Source organism: Canis lupus, chromosome 14, assembly GCF_003254725.2.
Source record: "Canis lupus dingo isolate Sandy chromosome 14, ASM325472v2, whole genome shotgun sequence".
NCBI lineage: Eukaryota > Metazoa > Chordata > Mammalia > Carnivora > Canidae > Canis > Canis lupus.
In genome coordinates, this window is record NC_064256.1 from 22,444,852 (window position 1) to 22,466,780 (window position 21,929).

Genomic DNA, 21,929 nt, shown 5'->3' on the forward strand with positions numbered 1-21,929 from the left:
TGTGGCCATGGAGATTAATGAGCCACAAATTCTTGCTCACTTGCCAAATCTAAAAAAAAATAATAATAATAATCCAAAAGCTCACAGACTTATGTAAAGTATCTAATCTCAATAACATGAGATTATCAGGGGAAACAGGAATGCTTTAAATTTGTTTTGAGAAATCAACCATTCAGAATTATGCTCTCCCTGTAAAAGAGCTATGTTCTGATTCTCTCCTTCATCATGAAAATAAAAATAATAACAAATGATGGCTTTGCATATTGTAAAGACAATGCTCCACCTATGATGATCTTAAGACTCTTCTTTGAGCTAACTCAGTAAAAGATGCACTCATTGTAGAAACAAAATATAGTGCATGCGGCTGCAGACGTCCCATCTGACCATTTCCATGGCTATGGCTATTTCACATCTTCTCTTTTTCCTGGACCCTTCCTTAGCCCTTCAGCAGTGCTCCAAGGTCTGTTTGGTATGCCTTGTAATTTTTTTCTTGATAACTAGATATGATGCATTGGTTCAAAGAGAGTGCTGGGGATAAGTCATTAGCAATGTGCTGGTGAGGTGCGAGTGAAGGAAGTGTTCCATGGTCCTATGATTAGGTCTGTCTTTTTAATGAGCCTGTGCATCTGGACTGTGAACTTCACAAGACTTCCTCCACTTTTTTTCTCCCCTCTTAGATGGTACAAGATGGCTAAAGTGGGCTGGAGTTGCCTATTTCCCTCTATTTCCCTTTTAGTCAATTAGGCTTTGGTAACATCCTACTAAATTAGGTTGTAGTTGGGGCACCTGGGAGGCTCAATGGCTGGGCCTCTGCCTTTGGCTCAGGGTGTGATTGCCGGGTCCCGAGATGGAGGCCCGCATCGGGCTGCCCACAGGGAGCCTGCTTCTCCCTCTGCCTGTATCTCTGCCTCTCTGTCTGTGTGTGTCTCTCATGAATAAATAAATAAAACCTTTTTTAAAAAATGGCATCTTTCCCCTCTTCCGGGTAGAAATACTAGGAGATTTTCCTCTGCTATTTGCTGTGGGAGACTAGTCAAGCTCCTGGAGATAAATCTCATAATATTGTGGAGGCCCCCTACGACTAGGCCCCCTGGAGTTTTTCCCTCCTAGACTTGTCTACACTGAACCCCCAGCAATTCCTGTTACACTTCTGGTTTTCCTTCTCCAGCTTTGGGTCCTGCCCTGGTATCCACTCATGACTCTGCTCAGGTAAGTGGTGACTCCCTGTATTCACATCTCCAATCTTGGATACACAGCCAATATCAGGAACAAAGTTGCTTTTCCTAAATACTTTAGCTATGATACATTACACACACACACACACACACACACACACACACACACTAAAAATTTTACTTACAACATTGACATTTTAAAGGAGAAGTAACTGCCACTTAAATTTTATGAAAAAAAAAATCACAATATGCAACTTCATTTTCGGTTTGGATTTCTTATGCCAGCTATGATCTTTCCTACAGTCTCTTTCCTCATCCATCTACCAAACTTAATCCTTAATTAAGGACCTGGTACCAGTATCAGAGGCCTTAGTTTGAATTTAAATCATCATGTCATATTCCCCCATGGCAACTTCACTTTAAACCTTAAATCCAAAAGTACAATGAATGGACTGTCCACTGTTGTAGACGCTTGTAGTATCAACCAACAAGTGGGGAAAGTTTTCCGAAAGCATGAGAACAATCCAGACAGACCTGAAACCATAGAACATATGTACCGAATGAGACCAGTACTTAATAAACTCAGCTTTTTTATACTCAAATTTAGTTTTAAAACACAGAAAAAACTCATCGTTTCCTTTGGTTAAAGTTATCAATAGCTCAGGTTTCTAAATACATAGTTTTATTTACAGGTTGTCATTTCCTTTTTGATTTCAAAATGCATGGCTTTCCCGACATCCTAATCTTCTGTCAAATATCAGAAACATTGCCTGAAGTAATTATGCTACTTATTAAAGAAAATAATTATGTTAAACTGAAATGCTTTCTCTAAGGCAGGTTCTTATCAACACCTGTTTACATACTACCATCCAAAGGAATGTATGAAATAGAATAGAAACAGAAGAGGGATATTATTATGATGTTTGTTTTATAGCACACAAACACCTAACAGCTTCTCCAACAAAATGCAAGATATATACTTACGATGACAGCCTGTATTTGGAATATGCTATAAAACACTTCTCTTAAATTATACTACGTAGGTGGGATGCTATAAAAAGAATGTTTTTCTTTTTGTACAATGCACATTGCACAATGTACAATGTTACATTATTTTGAATTTTTAAAAAAGGCTTTAAAAAAAAAAAAAAGAAGAAGAAGCAATTCAGATAAGAAGCATTTCTTGTCTCACTCACGCTATTAAATTTATCCTTAGTTTACAAATTACAATTTCAAGGTCTGAGGCTGTTTCCTTTTCAAAAATATAAGCCACTCCCCTCAGAGAAATAAACTCCCAAGGTAAATTTGGATCACTATGAGTGGTTTTATCTAAATAGTACCAAATATTTGGTTCAGTCCTGGTGCCAAAACCATGTTAGGCAAATCAGTCAATACTTATTTAGCTGTATAAGATGCAAGAGTATCTGTTCATTTCCATGCGGATATAGATGCCAGTTCTCTGTTCCTTACAGAGCTAATAGTTGAGTTGAACAGACGAAATAGACCCCAAAGACAAAAGGGGGAAGTTCAGGCCTAATGCCAAATAAGTAGGAATGGACACCAGAGAAGCTCACAGGAGAGCAAAATTTCTCTTTTTTATGTGATGTTAATGTATTTTATTTTTAACACACATATACATGTTGATATATTCAGATAGCATTTGTAGAAGACACACTTGTCATTTTCACCTTTTAATTACACCAATTCCACCTCTTCCCCTAACGCAGAGAAATCTCTCCCACGTAGCCCTGCCGGCGGCCTCCACCGTCTGTTGCTCAGACTGCACTAGGCAGCAGGTTCCCTACTATCCCAAAACTTAGCAGGCAGCTTGGCATACAGCAGGTCTTTAATAAAGGTGAGTTTAGGTAATTAATTAATTTATAATTCCATTCTTGCCTAGGTATGAACCATTTCTTTGTTCATAGAATATAGTGTTTTACTGGGGCACCTGGGTGGCTCAGTTGGTTGGGTGACTGCCCTTGGCTCAGGCTATGATCCCGGGGTCCTGGGATCCAGGCCCACATTGGGCTCCCTGCTCAGCGAGGAATCTGCTTCTCCCTCCTTCTTCTGTTGCTCCTCCTGCTTGTGCTCTTTCTCTGTCAAATAAATAAATAAAATCTTAAAAAAAAAAAAAGGAGTATAGCATTTTACTGCTCGCCAGGACCAAGGAGGGACATTACTAGGCAAGGTTCACTGGCTGGTGCATTGACAGCAAAGTAGTAGGGAGTCAAGGAGACAGTGGAATACAAAATGCTAAAAGAGCATAAACCTGGAGCTGGCAGAGTGGAAAAGGAGGGTCTGAAACATAAAGAGCAAATTAATGGCATCAAGATCAAGTTAAACTGACTTAAAATATGAGGGAAATTACTGCCCTACCCAAGAGGTGCCTTCTGTTAAAATTATAAAGTCTATCTTATATACAAGTATGTATACAAAACACTAGTACAATTTAAAAAGCAATAATAAAATAAACACTCATATGCCCACTCCCCAGGCCAAGAAATAGAATATTACCGTCTCCAGAAGCCACTCTGTGCCCTTCCTGTTGGGCACCCATGGTTTTGAAAATATTTTTTCCCATGTAGTGGTTTGTCTTGTTCCTCTTTTGACATCTCTAAATGAGAGATAATCCTATTTGGGAGTGAGGAGTGAGGGGGTTGTAATTCATCGGGGAATACCAAAAAAGAAAGAAAGAAAGAAATCAAGAGAGGCTGGAGGGGATCCCTGGGTGGCACAGCGGTTTAGCACCTGTCTTTGGCCCAGGGCACGATCCTGGAGACCCGGGATCGAATCCCATGTCGAGCTCCCGGTGCATGGAGCCTGCTTCTCCCTCTGCCTATGTCTCTGCCTCTCTCTCTCTCTCTGTGTGACTATCATAAATAAATTAAAAAAAAAAAAAAAGAAAGAAAGAGAGAGGCTAGAATAAGAAATCATTGTAGAGTATAGTGTCAATTTGTACATAAGGTTAAAATAATCTGGACCAGGCAGCATTTATATTTAAGCAAAGAAGGAACAAAATTATACTTGTGTTTTCCTCTAAAAGCTTAATCCACATTATTTAATTTCCATTAAATGTGATGCTTATTAATATTTTCAAGTTAACTATTTTAGGGGAGGGATATTTTTCTCAAAGGAAGAATGTTGTTGTTTTGTAAAGATTTAATTTATTTATTTGAGAGAGAGTGCAGAGGTGAGGGGCAGAGGTGAGGGGCAGAGGCGGAAGGAGAGGGAGAAGCAGACTCTTCACTGAGCGGGGAACCATGCAGGGCTCCATCTCAGGACCTGGAGATCAGGAGCACCACTTAGGTGCTCCTAAAAGGAAGAATGTTTGCCTCTACCTTAGGCCCTTTCTAGAAGGTACTTTCAAAAATTCATAGCAGCGTATTCAAACTGCAAGTTTATTTTTGTGGGAGCAGGTAAAACCTATGAAAGCAAAATCCTCATGTCTAAAATGTGACAGTGGCAAGTATCCTGTGACATAAGGTTTGACTTTTATTGTTTCATTTTCATCCCATTTCTTCATAGTAATGAGCATTAGTTTTCTATTTATCATCTTTTATCAGCCTTTTCCCAGTTTCTTTATTTTTTTTAAAGATTTTATTTATTTATTTATTTATTTATTTATTTATTTGAGACACACACACACACACACACACACACACACAGAGGCAGAGACACAGGCAGAGGGACAAGCAGGCTCCCTGCGGGAAGCCTGATGTGGGGCTCAGTCACTCCCTGGGCTAAAGGCAGGCACTCATCCGCTGAGCCACCCAAGGATTCCCCTCTCAGTTCCTTTAAAAATATTTATTGCATTGCATCGTTAGAGTCACACATTAATTCACAAATATTTTGAGCAACAACTAAGTGTCAAGTTCCCTGCCATTACTTATAATAAAATAATAAATAAAATTGGGCGCCCTTTTAAAAAAACTTACACCCTGATGGAGAACAATACAATAAGATAAATCTCAATTCTATGTGAGAACAAAGTGTCATGAAAGCAAATAGGAGTCATCCAGCTCAATCTAGCTCAATCTCATTGCCTTATTCTGAAAGTTCTCCAATAATGCTTTTTTAATTCCTCCATCCCCCAGAACCCCTGGCAACCAATGATCTTTTTGCTGTATCCCAGTTTTGCCTTTTCCAGAAGTCGTAAGGTTAGAATCACACAGTATGTAGCCTTCTCAGACTGGCTTCTTTCACTTAGCAAAATGTATTAAAGATTCCTCCGTGTGTTGTGTTTTTTTGTTTTTTTTTTTTTTTTTTGTGGTTTGATGGCCTATTTTTTTATTGCTGAATAATATTCTATTGTCTGGAGGTACATTGTTTTGTTTATCCATTCACCTATTGAAGGACATCTTGGTTGGCTTCCAAGTTTTAGCAATTATGAATAAAGTCGCTATCAGTGTTTGTGTGCCGGTTTTTGTTTAGGCATACATTTCTAACTCATATGGATAAATTCTAAGGAGCACTATCGCTGGATCATGTGGTAAGTATACACTTAGTTTTGTAACAAACTGCCAACTGTCTTCCAAAGTGGCTGTATCATTTTCATTCCCATCAGCAATGAATGAAAGCTCCTGTCACTCTTCAACTTCACCAGCATTTGGTGTTGTCAGTATTTTGGATTTTTACCATTTTAATTGGTGCATTGTGGTATCCCGTTGTTTTAAGATCAATCACATTTCTGTTTCAGAAGAAGTAACTGCATTCTCTGACAAAAAGCTTTGCCTAACCTTTCACCACAGAATTTTTGAAAGAGTTTTGAAACTCTCATAAAATTTACACGGGAAAGCAAAAGGCAAATGATAATAATAACCAAGATAATTTTATGGAATAAGAGCAAGTTTTGGGAGGAAAATACTTATATACAGTTTGGTGCCTTCTTATGTTTAAGTACTATCCAAACTAGCTGAATCTACTCATATATCAGAAATATATCCATTATCAAGATTTATCAAAAAGCTATAGTAATTAACCTACTGTGATATTGGCAAAGCAATAAATATGTATACAAAGAGCACAGACTGCCAATATTGAGAATATGTCTACTCATATATAGAAATAGGTTATCTTTGCAGGTTAGTGAGGAAAGCATGGGCTTTTATTTTTTTATTTTTTTAAGATTTTATTTATTTATTAATGAGAGACACACACAGAGAGAAAGAGAGGCATAGAGAAGCAGGCTCCATGCAGGGAGCCCGACGTGGGACTCGATCCCAGGCCTCCAGGACCAGGCCCTGGGCGGCACTAAACCGCTGAGCCACCCGGGCTGCTCAAGGATGAGTTTTTAAAATTCCTTGGTATGACTTGCCATTCATACAAAAAGTGTTCACTTGTTCTTCATATCATACACAGCAATAAATTCCAGGTGGATTGAGGGCCAAATGTAACATTTGAAATTAAAGTTTTAGAAGATAATTTAAAAAGAATATCTTTATGATCCTGAAGAAGCAAAGGATATATTACACAAGGTTTAAAAAACAGCACAATTTAAAAGGAAGGTAAATAAATCCAACTACATTAAAAATGTCTGTTTGTTGAAAGACATCATAAATTAAAAGACAAACCACTGATTACTATGCACATAACTGATAAAGGGTTAGTGACTAGAATAAATAAATAACTCCTACAAGTTAACAAGAACCCCCACCTCCATCCCAGCAATCATCTCAGAAAGCTTTAGATGCACTAATTCTATGGTCTAGCATTTCAATTCTTAGGCATTTGCTTAGAAAAATTCATGTGTATCCATCAGCAGGAGGATGAATAAAGAATTGTGGAATGTTCCGTCAACAGAATACTATACAATAGTTAAAACGGATTAATCTCAAAAGCACAATGTTAAGAGAATGTTGGAAACTTTTTTAAATGTTGAGAAAGTACATACCCCTTTATTAAAATTTTAAAATATGCAAAACAATACTATATATTGTACACTGATATCTACATATGTCACAGACATAAAACAACATTAGTAGCAATGATAAACAGGAAATTCAGGATGGTGCTTACCTCTGGAGATGGGCCTCCACAGGATGCATTATGTCATTTCTTAAGCTGAGCCACGAATATATAGCTCTTAATAGTTACATAGCTAGTACCGTTTTGTACATTCAAAATATTTCTAATTAATTTAATTAAAGTTTAAAATCTATAGAGGAAGAAAGTAACAGAGAATACTTAAAATAGAGTGCTGTGTGGAGGGCAGGACTTCTGATGAAAAGACTCTTCTTCAAAAACCTAGATAAAGTGGGGGGCCTGGGTGGTTCAGTAGGTCAGCCGTGGGACCCTTGATTTCAGCTCAGGCCATGATCTCATGGTTGTGAGATGGAGCTGGCTTGGGGCTCCGCTGTGGGCATGGAGCCTACTTAGGATTCTCTCCCTCCCTCTCCCTCTGCCCCCCCCTTCTAAAAAATAAGTAAGGCCCCTGCAGTGTACATGTCACACACCGTACGGAGCCCTTCGGCCGTGACCGTGCTCCTGCCTTCCATCACAGGGTTCGACCCCCAGGACCTAGAGCCCTGCTCCTCCTTCCTGAGGACAACCATTTGTCCTCAGAACCACAAGCCCTAGCACGCACTGCCCCTACCTCTACTCAGCCACTCCTACCCCACAGCATCTCCGCAGCCCGGCCAGGTCTCTGCCAAAAGGGACCCCACACGACCCGCTTCAGTCCTTCCCACTTTTCTCTGGTACATCTCAACTGGAATGTGGCAGGAGCCATTTTTAAAAGACATTTCTGAAACTATCAGTGACGTGGCATTAATAAAACATTCCTCCCAGCATGGGCATTTACTGAATGTTCTCATTACTGAACCTCAGGTGGTATCTGTGCAGTGACTGTTTTACTTGAACAGTCCCTGTTTCTGTACACAGCTGGCTTTCCCACTTGATATTCTGCTTAAATACCTACAATTCTGTGTTTAATGGTTAAGTGCAAAAATGCTCTAAGTTTTATTGCCACCATTGGAACTATTATCCCATCCTCTCTGTGTGCAATACTCAATGCTGAAGTAGCATTGGGTAAAATGGTACAGCAATATATCATCTTTAAGAAGTTTTTTGCTGCAAAACACTCCTCCACTACTGCCAAAGGATGTTTTAGTTTTTGAAAATATCTGAATTCCCAGAAAATTGGCATGGATGTTTCACAGGAAATCTTTGGTCTCAGTTACTCAAATTAAGGAATGTGTCACACCCAATGTGTACAGAGAAAGAGAAGGTAACCCAAAACCACAAAACAATTTAAAATACAATAACAAAAAAAAAAATGTTAATGGAGAAAAATTGAAAATGAAACTCGACAAAGTTAGGTTTGGGTACATCATCAACCGCAACCTCACACCCACCTCCCTCTTCTGTTTCTCCTCTCTCTCCCAGTAGCCCCCATCTCACTATGTCCCTGTGTCCTGCTGTGTTCTGCCTCCTGCTGAAATGAATTACCATGGTTGTGGTTGTGCCCCTCTGGCCTTGCTCTTGCTGAATGTTTCTTAACACCCAGAATCTGTCCTTCCTTTCCATGCCACCATCAAACCCACCTCTTCTGTGTCCCACCCACAAAGGTTCATTCCACTTTCTCAATGGAAGCTTGTCTTCCCTAAAGGTACCAGTGAGAGATGATGACTCTGCATTGTGCATCCATGGACTCGTCTATGAGCTCTAATCCAGACTACTGAAGCTCTGAGGGTGAAATTTTACCTTCTGTAAGAGGCACCATGGGGAGACATTTAGGGGCTGAAGGTGCTTTTTCAGTTTCCCTACATCACACCCCCGGGTAACTGATAACTCCATCTGCTCCCAAGGCTACAGAGTGGGTGGACCTTGCAGGAGTGGACAGAAGCCTACTTTGTCTTCTATTCTTGTGGTTGTCACCCCAAGAAAAATTGGATTGTGCCATGCCACAGGACAAGATGGAACAAATAGAGTTGGTTTCAACACTCTGCTTTTAACTCAGTTAGGCCCCAGACTCTGAGTGCTCATCTGAGGCCACACCACACCTGTAGTCTACCAGCTGCGGTAGACTCTTGCTTGGCTTCCTGATGAGACTTTAAAACTTTGGGTCTGATATCCTGTTTTCCATCTCAAGCATGGCTCAGGCTCCCCCAGGCCCATATCACATGTAGGTGCTCCAGGTATTTATCCTATCCAATTTATGCCTGGCCCTGAGACTTCTCTGGTGTTAATCTATCAAGCTGGTGCTTCTCACTGGCCCTCCCAAGCCCCCCACCTCAAGCCCCAACAGTAGTTCTCAGCTCTAACTGTAGTTCTTCCATCTCTGATCTAGTGGTCAGGATGAGCAAAGCCAGCCTTAGACATGAGTGCAAAAAATGGCTACCTGCACAATGATTATGTGTTTGATACCATTTGAGGGGCAATTGGATAGAAAAATGGCTAGAAACCCACATCCTAGAGTTGGACCACTTGGGTTTGATTGCCACATGCATTACCTATTAACTGTTTGACATTGGAAAACTTTCTGAACCTCTCCAAGTCTTCCTTTGTGGGAGTCACCATGGCACTTTCCTCTTAAGATGATAGTTAAGATTAAGTGTGACAGGACACCCGGTTGGCTCAGTGATTGAGCGTCTGCCTTCAGCTCAGGTTGTGATCTGGGGGTCCTGGGGTCGAGTCCCACATCAGGCTCCCCACAGGGAGCCTGAGTCTCCCTCTGCCTATGTTTCTGCCCCCCTCTCTCTCTCATGAATAAATTAATAAAATCTTTTAAAAATTTAAATGTGACATACAAAGACTGTGCCTGGCATAGTAACCACATACAGTAAGTGGTCAGTGCATTAGCTAATGCTGCCATTATCACTACAACTAAGTGTTATAGGACCACTGTGCTTCCACTATTAGAGATTCAGTCCTTTATCAGCTTCTTCTCAGACCTATTATACTCATTCACAGAAGAACTTTATTCCTGAGAGGAAGGCAGTGAGTACAAGGAAACCTAAGGGTGGGAGGTGGGAAAATTTGAAGAAAAAGGTATAGATGGGGAAGGAAGCACAAAAGATGAATTTTGCTGATTCCCAGTTGTGCCTGGGCTGATCCTTCTGTGAGGTGTGTGTCTGCTACTAGGGACAAAAGGGGATTTTGTGTGTTGGATAGGTTATAATCATGGTACCTTTGTTGAATAACTCAGGGAGTGCCATTCATAGGGGAGATGTGCTAGAAGTGCTATCAAATAAAGCACACTGTAAAGAGTGCCCTCTGGAGTTGTGTGACATGATGGCGCTGAACTGACAATGTTTGCCACACCCCTCAACATCCATTACACACCACCCCACTCCCCTCTGCACTGTGTAAAACCTTGCTCCAAAGGAAGAATGAGTGATCTAAGCCAATGGTTCTCACCTGGGTGATTTTGACATGCAGGGGACATGTGGTTGTCATAACTGGGCAGGGGAGGGGGCTGCCACTGGCAACTCATAGGTAGAGGCCTAGGATGTCACTAAACATCTGACAGTACACAGGACAAGTATCTGGCCCCAAAGGTCAATAGGGCCAGGCTTGAGAAACCCTGATCTAAGGTAATCATAGCAGTTGTTTCTCCTTGCCATTGTTGAGTTCAGGGACTCAAACCTTCTAACATGAAAAGGACTTGGTATGCAGAGGTGGAAAGTAAACAAAGAGTAGAATTTTACATGAGGTTTGACCTGATGAAGATCCAAGATTCTGTAGATGAAGTGACCTTAAGATAATGAATTAGCTCCATCCTCATTCCTCCCTTTAGGAATTCACCAGAAACTAAATTCTATATGCATTTCACCTAGGTCTGGAGGGAGTAGGAAAGCTGACGTTTAAGTTTCCTTTCTATAATTTATAAAGTATATTTTGTTTCTAGAAAAACATCCATACCCAGCTCCCTATAAAAAGGCACACCGTCGGGATCCCTGGGTGGCGCAGCGGTTTGGCGCCTGCCTTTGGCCCAGGGCGCGATCCCGGAGACCCGGGATCGAATCCCACGTCGGGTTCCCGGTGCATGGAGCCTGCTTCTCCCTCTGCCTGTGTCTCTGCCTCTCTCTCTCTCTCTGTGACTATCATAAATAAATAAAAATTAAAAAAAAAAAAAAAAAAAAAAAAAAAAAAGGCACACCGTCTTCCTAAAACCTACATAGACAAAATCTCAGGGTATGTTTGTTTTTTTCCGCCTCCTCACCTTCTTCGGACTTGCCTCATCAAGAATTCATCCCTCCCCTCTTCTAAGCACTGACCTAGGCCATAAACTTCTTAAGAAAGATTCTCCAGCTTCCCTACCTGTCTATTCTGCACACTTAAAACAGTTCCTGGTACACAATGGGCACCCCATAAAGGTTCATTGAATGATTAGATGGGTAAACATATGGATGAATATAATCTGGAATTTTGTTCCCAATTTATTTTACTGTTTTGCTCCTAAGAATTACTAGGCATCTTCATTTTTATACATCTACTGGTACTTGATATCAAATGAGACTTCAATGGATCAATTTCATATTTTTTCCCTAGGACATTTTCACCTATCTCCTCATATTTTTATTTAACATTCTTGGCAGTGAATCTCTTATCCATTGTATTCTTCCTAAGCCTCATGAAATTCACAGAAGCTCTTGCCAGGCTTTCTTTCATCATCTTCATGCTGAAGCTTGTTCTTTCCCACCCACGGTGTTGGGGCTGTTCCCGCTCCTCCAGGAAGAAGAGCCAGTCCCAGGGCCTGCTCCAGCCCCAGGCAGATCTTTCACCTGCACTGACTCCAGACATGTCTCCCTGGACATGTCCCTGGTGGCTGCACACTGATTTTTCCACGCACCATAGCCACTGGGCTGGATCTCCCCGCAAATCCCAGGAATCCCTTCTGTCTGGTTTACATCTTGAATGATTTCCTCCATCCTGTCTCGAAACCCTTCATCCTCTTTAATAAGAGGAGAGAAAGATGTTCTTCTCAGCGCATGCAATTTTTTTTTCCCTATTTTGGATTCTCTTACAAATCTACAGAAGATAATGAGGCCCTGCATTCTCTCTGCTTCCTTCCTGTTAACACCTCCCTCTATCTCCTCAAATAGTCTGTGAATAATACAATTTGGAACCAGGTTTATTGCTTAGCCTAAAATTGAGTGCTGATTTTAAAACTGCTTAATTAGATTGTTTTAATAAATATGTATTTTATTTTAACTTTACTTGACTTCACTAAGTGCTAAGAAATTTGAACAACCGGGATCCCTGGGTGGCGCAGTGGTTTGGCGCCTGCCTTTGGCCCAGGGCGCGATCCTGGAGACCCGGAATCGAATCCCACGTCGGGCTCCCGGTGCATGGAGCCTGCTTCTCCCTCTGCCTGTGTCTCTGCCTCTCTCTCTCTCTCTCTGTGACTATCACAAATAAATAAAAATTAAAAAAAAAAAAAAAGAAAAAAAGAAATTTGAACAACCAAAAATAATGTAAGTAAATGTCAAATTTAAAGAAAACTTAATATAATGCATGATGTTACAAATAAGTAGAGAAGGGGCACCTGATGGCTCAGTTAGTTAAGCAACTGCCTTCAGCTCAGGTCATGATCTCAGGGTCCTGGGATGGAGCCCCACATGAGGCTCCCTGCTCAATGGGGAGTCTGCTTCTCCCTCTCCCCCCCCCCACTTTAGCTCACTTGTGTTCTCTATCTCTTATAAATCAATCAATCAATCAATCAATTAATCTTTTTAAAAAGTAGAGAAAATGAGCTCAAGTTAAAGAAGGTTAATGAAGTAGTGACTTGATGTGCTCTGTACATCAGGTGTGAATGAATATGTGTCATTGTCTTTAAACGGAGACTTGTTCCTTATTTCCCTATTTAAGGGGTAGGGGATGGTTTGCTCTGATAGAAGTACAGGACACACATCATATAATAAATAGTCTGACTCCTTATTTTTATGTTTGCTGACAACTTTTAAGCCTGTTTTGGGTGTGTCCCATATCTGGGCATGCTCAGAAGCAACCTTGGATGCTCCTTCTGTTGGCTCTCTGAAAATTGAACTGCACAAGTTTCTGCCCATGTGCAGAACATTCCCCATGGCTCCACCCTCTAATCACTATAAAAACCCCAAGTCGGTCTCTTCTCTTTACTTCCTCAAGCCCTGCTCTCCCCAGATAGTTTCATTATATTAGTAATAAACCTGTTATACCGTGTGTGTGTGTGTGTGTGTGTGTGTGTGTGTGGCGTCATCAGTCTTGACATCAAAACTAAATTTTACATGGGGGCCCATTCTACTTCTGCAGAGTACTAACAACACAGAGCACATTGATATAAAAGAGACATAATCTCAAAGAGTAGGCCCCTTCGGCAGTGGTAGGGTAAAGGGAGGTCACTGTCGAGGGCAGAAATTCTTCCAAAGTGTTTAGTAAAACTAGAGGAGATATATTCAATTTATCCATGCTTTCTGCCCTGCAATGTTATTATGAAACTAACCAAGTTCTGCTCTGGATGTTGATGACCGTCCCAAGTCTGGCCAGTTTGAATGGGGGAAAAACAAAAAGAAGCAAAATGTGTCACTCCTCATTGCTGTTACATAAAGCAGGAGAAATCCAGCCAGAAGTACACAGTTGGGATACATGTGCTATGAGCAGGAATCATTTTGTCAAAGCAGAAAATTTTTCATGTTACCTATAGTCTGAGGTGATTTTTCCCCAAAATTCACAAAAAAAGTATCCATCTCTAAACAGAAGTAGGACATTGTTTGCCTGTAATGCCTCATCCAATTGGCAGGTTTAATGAGATGAATACTACAGGCCCCACAATCAAGTTTATCAGATTAAAATCCAATTTGCCAACTGAGACAGAAGTGTTCATCAATTTGGTAACTATGTGGAAGAGAAAAATCAGTTTGTCAGGCTGAAATATATAGGACACTGCATTTGACAAAGAGGAAAAAATGTCAGTATCTTTCTCTAAATTAAAGAAAAAAAACCTTTAAAATAATACATTTAACTTTCCTTCTGAAATACTTTAGGATCCCTCTAAACACAATATTAGCTAATGTGCTAAGAGGACTGAAGCAATGTTTTCTCTTCTTTCTTCATCATGGTTTTTTATTCTTTTTTTAAGATTTTATTTATTTATTCATAAGAGATACAGAGAGAGGCAGAGACATAGGCAGAGGGAGAAGCAGGCTCCTTACAAGGAGCTTGATGCGGGACTTGATCCCAGATCCCAGGATCACGCCCTGAGCCGAAGGCAGATGCTCAACTGCTGAGCCGCCCAGGCATCCCATGTTTCATTATTCTTATATCCTCTACATCCTAGAAGTCAAGAATGGAATGAATGGTTGTGAAAAATGGAACTTCAGGGAATTATTCCTGTCTGTGCTTTGTAATTTCACAAGCCATTCTGTGTCTGGTATTCATTTCCTGCTAGTGGCTGAATGGTTGTCTTTAATGTCTCTTTATAGATGAGAGCCCAGGAGATAGGTAGGCAAAACCTCTCTCACTGATCACCATCAGCCAGCGATTACTGAGCGTCATCTACAGTCATGACAGGAGACAGATGACAGGAAGTTGGGATGGGTTAATCCAGAAGATGTTACACTCCCCGCCAAGTTCCAACTTGCCTTCTGAGACAGAAAGACTTAGAAGAGCAGAGATGGGATGTTTGAGTAATTTTTTTAACTTACATTAATAACCAGTAGCTATTATGTTTTATTCACCTAAGGATTAATATGCCACTTAGTGCCTGGGTGGCTACATTGTTAAGTGACTGCCTTTGGCTCAGGTCATGATCCCAGGGTCCCGGGATGGAAGCCCATGTCAGGTGCCCTGCTCAGTGGGGAGCTTGCTTCTCCTTCTCCCTTTCATTCTGCCTTTCCCCCTGCTCGTACTCTCTCTCTCTCCCATAAATAAATAAAATATTTTCAAAAAATTAAAAAATAAAGGAAAATGAATGAGTAGCCTTGGAATCATTGGGTATTCTTGTTAACCATCAAAGTTTATTTTATTTCATATTAACATACACTGCTGAATTAAATATTGAGATAGCTAAGTCATTCTAATTTTTTAGAAATTAGTATGGCTGGGACACTCCCCTGCAGGGAGCCTGCTTCTCCCTCTTCCTGTGTCTCTGTCTCTCTCTCTGTGTCTCTCATGAATAAATAAATAAAATCTTAAAAAAAAAATAGTATGGCCATCATGACCTAAATTGTGCTCACTGAAAAACTATAAAGAGCATTTGCATACATTTCCCTGGATACTCAGGAAAGAGTTTCTCCGGGCTATATTCTCAGTCTTGGAGGTACCTGGTCAGGGGTTTTCTATCTAGAAGTTTACTAGATATTGCCAATTTGCTCCCCAAAATGAGGATACCAATTCAAATTTCCTCAAGCTGAGTGAAAAGGTTTTCACTAATCCACATCTTTATTAGCACTTGGGCTTCTTCATGCTTTTAATATTTTTGTAGTGTGTTGGGTGTTATTTTTTTTTTTTTACATTTTTGTTGATTTGTGCTGAGGCAGAATATCTTTTAATGTTCTCTTGGTTACTCAGGTTTACTCTTTTGCTCCTCTGAAAATTGTCTCTTAACTTTTCCCATTTTTCAATTGAGTTTTTTAATCTTCTTCTTATTGATTTGTAAAGTTCTTATGCATCCTGAATACTAACCCTCTGTTGGCTATATGCACTGGAAATATATTTAATGGGTTGTCTCTTCCACTTTCTTCAAATGTTTTTGATGCAGTGTTTAACATAATTCAATCCATTGATCCTTTCTTAATCACAGCAGCATTATTTGTAATAATGGGAAAAATCAAAACAACTTAATACATCACCAGGAAAATAGAAAAATGAACAAATAAATTTAGATATATTCTATATTCAAATAATGAAATGCTATGCAACAGGGAAAGAATTGGAAGTATACACATCAGCATAGATAGATCTTACAGATAAAACATTGAGTGAGAAAAACAGGTTGAAGACCATAAGCAATAAAAATACATATAAACCTTTAAAAATTTTAAATTATTGAATGTAAAGCAGAAAGACATTCATGAACAAATTCTCAAATCAGGCTTATCATATAGTTCTTATATATTTTCATGTTTTTATCTTTGAAATTGTAAGTTTATGCATAAGCAGCACTGGTGTCTATGTCTTTCTTTGTCAAGCCAGGTCAATCATCCCCAGAAGCTATGTTGAAGAAACACACAGTGGGCACTGCTCCTCTAACACAGATTCCTAAAAAAAAAACCAAAAACACGGGCTCCCGGTGCATGGAGCCTGCTTCTCCCTCTGCCTGTGTCTCTGCCTCTCTTTCTCTCTGTAACTATCATAAATAAATAAAAATTTAAAAAAATTTTTAAAAAAAAGGGATCCCTGGGTGGCGCAGCGGTTTGGCGCCTGCCTTTGGCCCAGGGCACGATCCTGGAGACCCAGGATCGAATCCCACATCGGGCTCCCGGTGCATGGAGCCTGCTTCTCCCTCTGCCTGTGTCTCTGCCTCTCTTTCTCTCTGTAACTATCATAAGTAAATAAAAATTTAAAAAAAAATTAAAACAAAAACAAAAACAAAAATAACACAGATTCCTAAGACAGTATCTTCCAGGAAGACATGGCTGAGTTCATTGCCAGTGCTCAGGGAAAGAAGATTATCATAGCTATGTCACTTTTATAGACATAGAATGATCGATCCCAGATACCGCAAGTAATCAAGTTAGAACCAACTCCACCACATGATCTTTAGTGTCAAATGTACAATTGGACATAGATTTAATTACTTAATTTTCCAGTAAGACAAACAGGCCAAAAATCTAGAGTATAAGGAGATTAAAAACTATTTATTTAAAGTATGGTTTGAACAAAATTAACAGAATTGCAGGGGATTACTTTGGCAAGCTGGCACATCACGCAGAGCTTTAACGACTCCCAGTGCTAGGGTACAAACACTTCTAGAAACATCACTGGTCATAGTATTGTCAGTGAGCCACTGCCAAGTGCCACTGCCACTGATTATGGCTTAGAGAAGATAGTTGTTGTCAAATGAAATGTATTAATCTTGGACACAGGAGATGCTATTTTCGCTGTATTAATCCTCCCTTTTGAAGAGTAAATTCATAATTTCTAGTCTTCAGCTAGGGAGTAGGGACATCTGAGAGGGTGAAGAAAACCTTCCTTAACCAAAGGTCAACCTTTTCAATGTTAATGTCAAGAGAAACATAAGAAGGACATTAGAGAAAACAAGAGGGCCATCTGATGCTTCTCTAATGCTTGTGGAACTTTAAACACATACTCTTTCAGCACTCTAGACAACATTTAGATTAATTTCATCTACATCTACCTTACATATTTTCATTTTGATGTCTAAATGCCTGCCTGTGTTGTAGCTTGCTGGACTATGTAGAGAAAACCCTTCATGAAGTAGAATGAAGACAAGTCACAGGTCCATGATCATTTTGGTCCCTGGCTCAGCCCATATCTCCAAGACTCAGAAGCTCTTTCACAACTGTCTCAAAAGTAAGAACTTGGGATGCCTGGGTGGCTCAGTGGTTGTGCATCTGCCTTTAGCACAAGGCATGATCTTGGAGTCCCAGGATCAACTCCCTCTACTTGTCTCTGCCTCTCTCATTCTGTCTCTAGTTAATAAATAAATAAAAATCTTTTTAAAAGAAGTAAGAACTTAAGGTGGACCTTAAACATTCATGAGGCCATTGCTTATGGTAGATGTCCAGGCAGCCATCATGGTTGAAGAAAAATCTAAGTCTAGGGTTTGGTGCTCATTGCAGCCCTCACTGTTCCCTGATGATCCCTTCATTCTATGAAGTAGGCACAAATGTTATTACCTAAATTTAATGATCAGCCTGTCATTCTCATTCAGGTCTATGAAGCTGAGTGGGCAATAACCAAGAATAATAATATGCTAGAGAAGTTTGAGCTCACAGATGCTTCTCAGAATGAAAATACATCTGATATAGGTCTCTCCAGCACCTTCATTATATCTGCTGTACACAAGAATATGTAAAAAAAGAGGCCAGGATTATGACAATGGCCGTTGGAGCAAGGAAGATATTGAGCAGATAGTCCAGGAAGATGAATGAAGAGACAGGTTGTTCCCCCAAGAACTTCTTTTAATCTTTGCATTCATCATGAAGACCAACATAGAAGTTGAAGAACATCAAGGCAAGATCAATAATGATGACAAATAGATAATTCTCAAATAGTGTAACAAAAGCAGTTAGCTAGGCAAGAATCAAACTGCTGAGAAGAAAGCATATGTGCATAAAAGGAGACAGAGATGATCTGAAACCCCATCATTCTCAACTGTATCAGAATGTAGGCAGCTTACCAGGGGGAGTGACTAGAAGCATCCTTAGGGTAGATAATTTACATACTCACTACTCATTGTGACCCACCATTGAAGAGGCTAGTCAGACCAGAGAGCAAAAAGCAGATTCTACATAATCACAAAATTTGTAGGATTCAAATTTGTAATGAGAAATCCTATGAAAGCTTTTTAAAACTCCTATATGTACAGAGGTATGACTACCTCTTGGATATTCTGAATATTTGAATGTGGGAGCACAGAAAAAGTGAATACATTGCACTTGGTAGTTCTGAAAACAAGTGGAAAATGTAGTTCATATATTGAAGAGTAATGCTATTTTAAAAATAGGCAACATATAAAATAGAAATATTGCATAAGAGATGTTTTGTAAGGAACCAAAAACAACTAAGTGAAATGCAGCACAATGCTAAAAGCAGTTGTCCTTGGAGTAGAGGATTAAAGTGCTTGCTTGCTTGCTTCTCAATATTTTCTCTAGTTCCCAGTTGTTTTATGGTAAACAGATATGTCTTTTATAATCAGGAAAAGACTTGTTTAAATGTTCAAGGTAATTCACAAAAAAGCAAAACATAACAGCAGAATATAAAACAAACTTAGAGTGATTCCTAAAGGCTGACAATAAAAAGGTGAGCAAACAGACACCAGGAGAGTGCAAACCACAACTTGAGATCGAGACACCTGACAATGTAGAATTGAGGCCAAAAAGCATTAAACAAGACAAAGATGGGCAAGTTTTCATGCTAAAGGCCACATCTACCAAAGCCATAATATATCTATGTACTTATATAAAAGAGCAGCCAACTTCAAAACCCAGAAACCACAAGGAGAAGCAGAATAAACAAAAACTTAATGATATCATGTTGTTTCCCAAGTAAACAGGGAACGCTCATAAAAATGGACCATATGTTAACTCCCAAAGAAAATTTCATCAAGTCTCATCAAGTAAAAATAATAAAAATATTATTTAATCATGGTGCAATAAACCAGAAGTTCATAATAAAGTTTTTAAAGATCCTTCTACATGGAAATAAAAAATTCAATATGACACAATTCTTGGGCCAAGGTAAAAGTACAAACTGAAATTGCAGAATCCTTATGAAATGCTGATGAAAAATACCACCTATCAAAATCTATGGGCTTCAATTAAGGCAGCAATGAAAAGGAAATGGATAACATTAAATACCAATAAAATGAAATAATGAAAATTAATACATCCAACTCAAAAAATAGGAAAAAAACAAGAAATCACAAGGAATAAATTAATAAAAGCATAAATTAATGTCATTAAAAAGAACACTTAAAATGAAGAAAAAGATATTTGAAAAGATCAAATAAATTGACAAACCACTAGCTAACTTCATCAAGGAAAAGGGGAGACATCAAGCACATATACCTAAAATAAGAAATTGCAAGATGGAAGTAACCATCAAAAAACAGGGGAAATTAAAAATCTTAGGAGATTACAATTTTATGCCAACAAACAATAAACACATTGAAAATCTTGATGAAATAGATAATTTTCTAGGAAAATTTAATTTAGCAAAGCTAACCTCAAAAAAGTTTTTTAAATATATGTTTAAGCATATCACTTCTCCAGAAGAAATAGCAAAAATAACTGAAGAACTATTCCTGCCCCCATGAAAGCACAAGTCATCACAAGGGACAAAGCTATGGACCACTCCCTCCTCTAGCAATGCAAAAATATTAAATAGGATGTTAGCAAACAAAATCCAACAGCAACTTTTTAAAAACATGTCAAAATTAATTTGAGTTATTTAAGAAATTAAAGGAAATATTATTATTGGAAAATCCATTCATATAAAATTATATTAAGGGATTGGGGGAGAAAAGACAATTGATCTTCTCTATAAATGCTAAAATTTATTCAACAAAAAGCTAAAACCCTTTCTAATAAAATTTAATAAATGACACAGTGAAAAATACTTCCTTAACATGACTTCATATATATATATATATATATATATATATATATATATATATACATATCTTTGTTGAGTCTCCTTCGAGAGAAAGGAGAATGAAAATATCATTTTACAAATAATGAAATTTGAAGATGGATGAGATATCAGGTGTTATTAAGAAGTTATTGTTAATTATCTTTATTCTAATAACAATGTTGTGGTTATCTAGGAGAATATCTAAGAAGATGCATATTGAAGTTTTTAAGGAGTGAGGTATCATGATTTTGAAACTTAGTTCCAAATTATTTTACATAGAAAAAGTATATATGAAAAATGCTAACAATTGTTGAGTTTGGGTGGTGGACATAGTGATGTCCATTGCACTATTCTCTCAGCTTTTCTGTTTGAAATTTTTCTCTGTTGGAGATTAGATGAAATTTATTAAAATAGTAATAACAGAACTTTTTTTAAAGATTTTATTTATTTATTCATGAGAGACACAGACAGAGAGAAAGGCAGAGACACAGGCAGAGGGAGGAGAAGCAGGCTTCATGCAGGGAGCCTGATGTGGGACTTGATCCTAGGACTCCAGGATCACACCCTGAGCCAAAGGCAGATGCTAAACCACTGAGCCACCCAGGGATCCCTACAATAGTAATAACAGAACTTTTCTAACTACTTTAGTTACATTCTTTTGGTTCCAAGGATCAAAGACCCACCTTAGTTACCTGGAGAAAACAATTCTCAAGGATGCAGGTGGACTGGACCTAAGATTGGAATCCAACACTCATAGGCACTCAGCTGGCTCTAAGAACTGTTTGCTCTCACTGTGGCCCTGCGAGAGTCTATCTCACAACTCTCTCTGGGTCTCCACTCTCCACTGCCTTCTCAAGTCTCCAATGGACTTCCTTAATTATCTTAAGTTTCAGCTTGCCACATCTAGTAAAGTTCCATATGCATTTACCCTTTGACTCATCAATCTCACTCCTAAAAATCCACCTCAAAGGTGTGCTGGCAAAAATACAAAATTGTATCTAAACAAGAATAGTAGAATCACTTGTACTAGGGCAAAGCTTTTCCATTTTATTTTCACAACACAGCTCCCTTCAAGATGAGACCAGTTTCTGCATTCTGATATGCAGTAACCTCCAGATTATACTGTAAAGTGAAAAAAGCTATGTATAGTATACTAATTATGGTGTGCTGCCTTTTTGAGTATGAAAAAAGGCACATATAAATATATAAAATATACATTTGTATCTCTATTTTCATAAACAATGGAAGGATAAAAACTAAAAAGTAATAAAAACACTTCCCTGCAGCGTGAGGAGAAAAACGAAAAGAGGGTGGAGGAGCCAGAGAGCAAAGCAAGTTTCCCTAAGTGTAACTTATTTTATAGCTTTGCCAGGCTTGCTGGAGCCCAGGCTGTAACTGGCAGAGTGGCATCTATTGGCCAAGCAGGGTACAGGAGTCAACCCAGATTCAAGGGAGGGAAAGGGCTCCCTCCTCTCCTTGGGGGATGTGACAAAGAGCCTGTGGCCAGTTTTAGTCTGC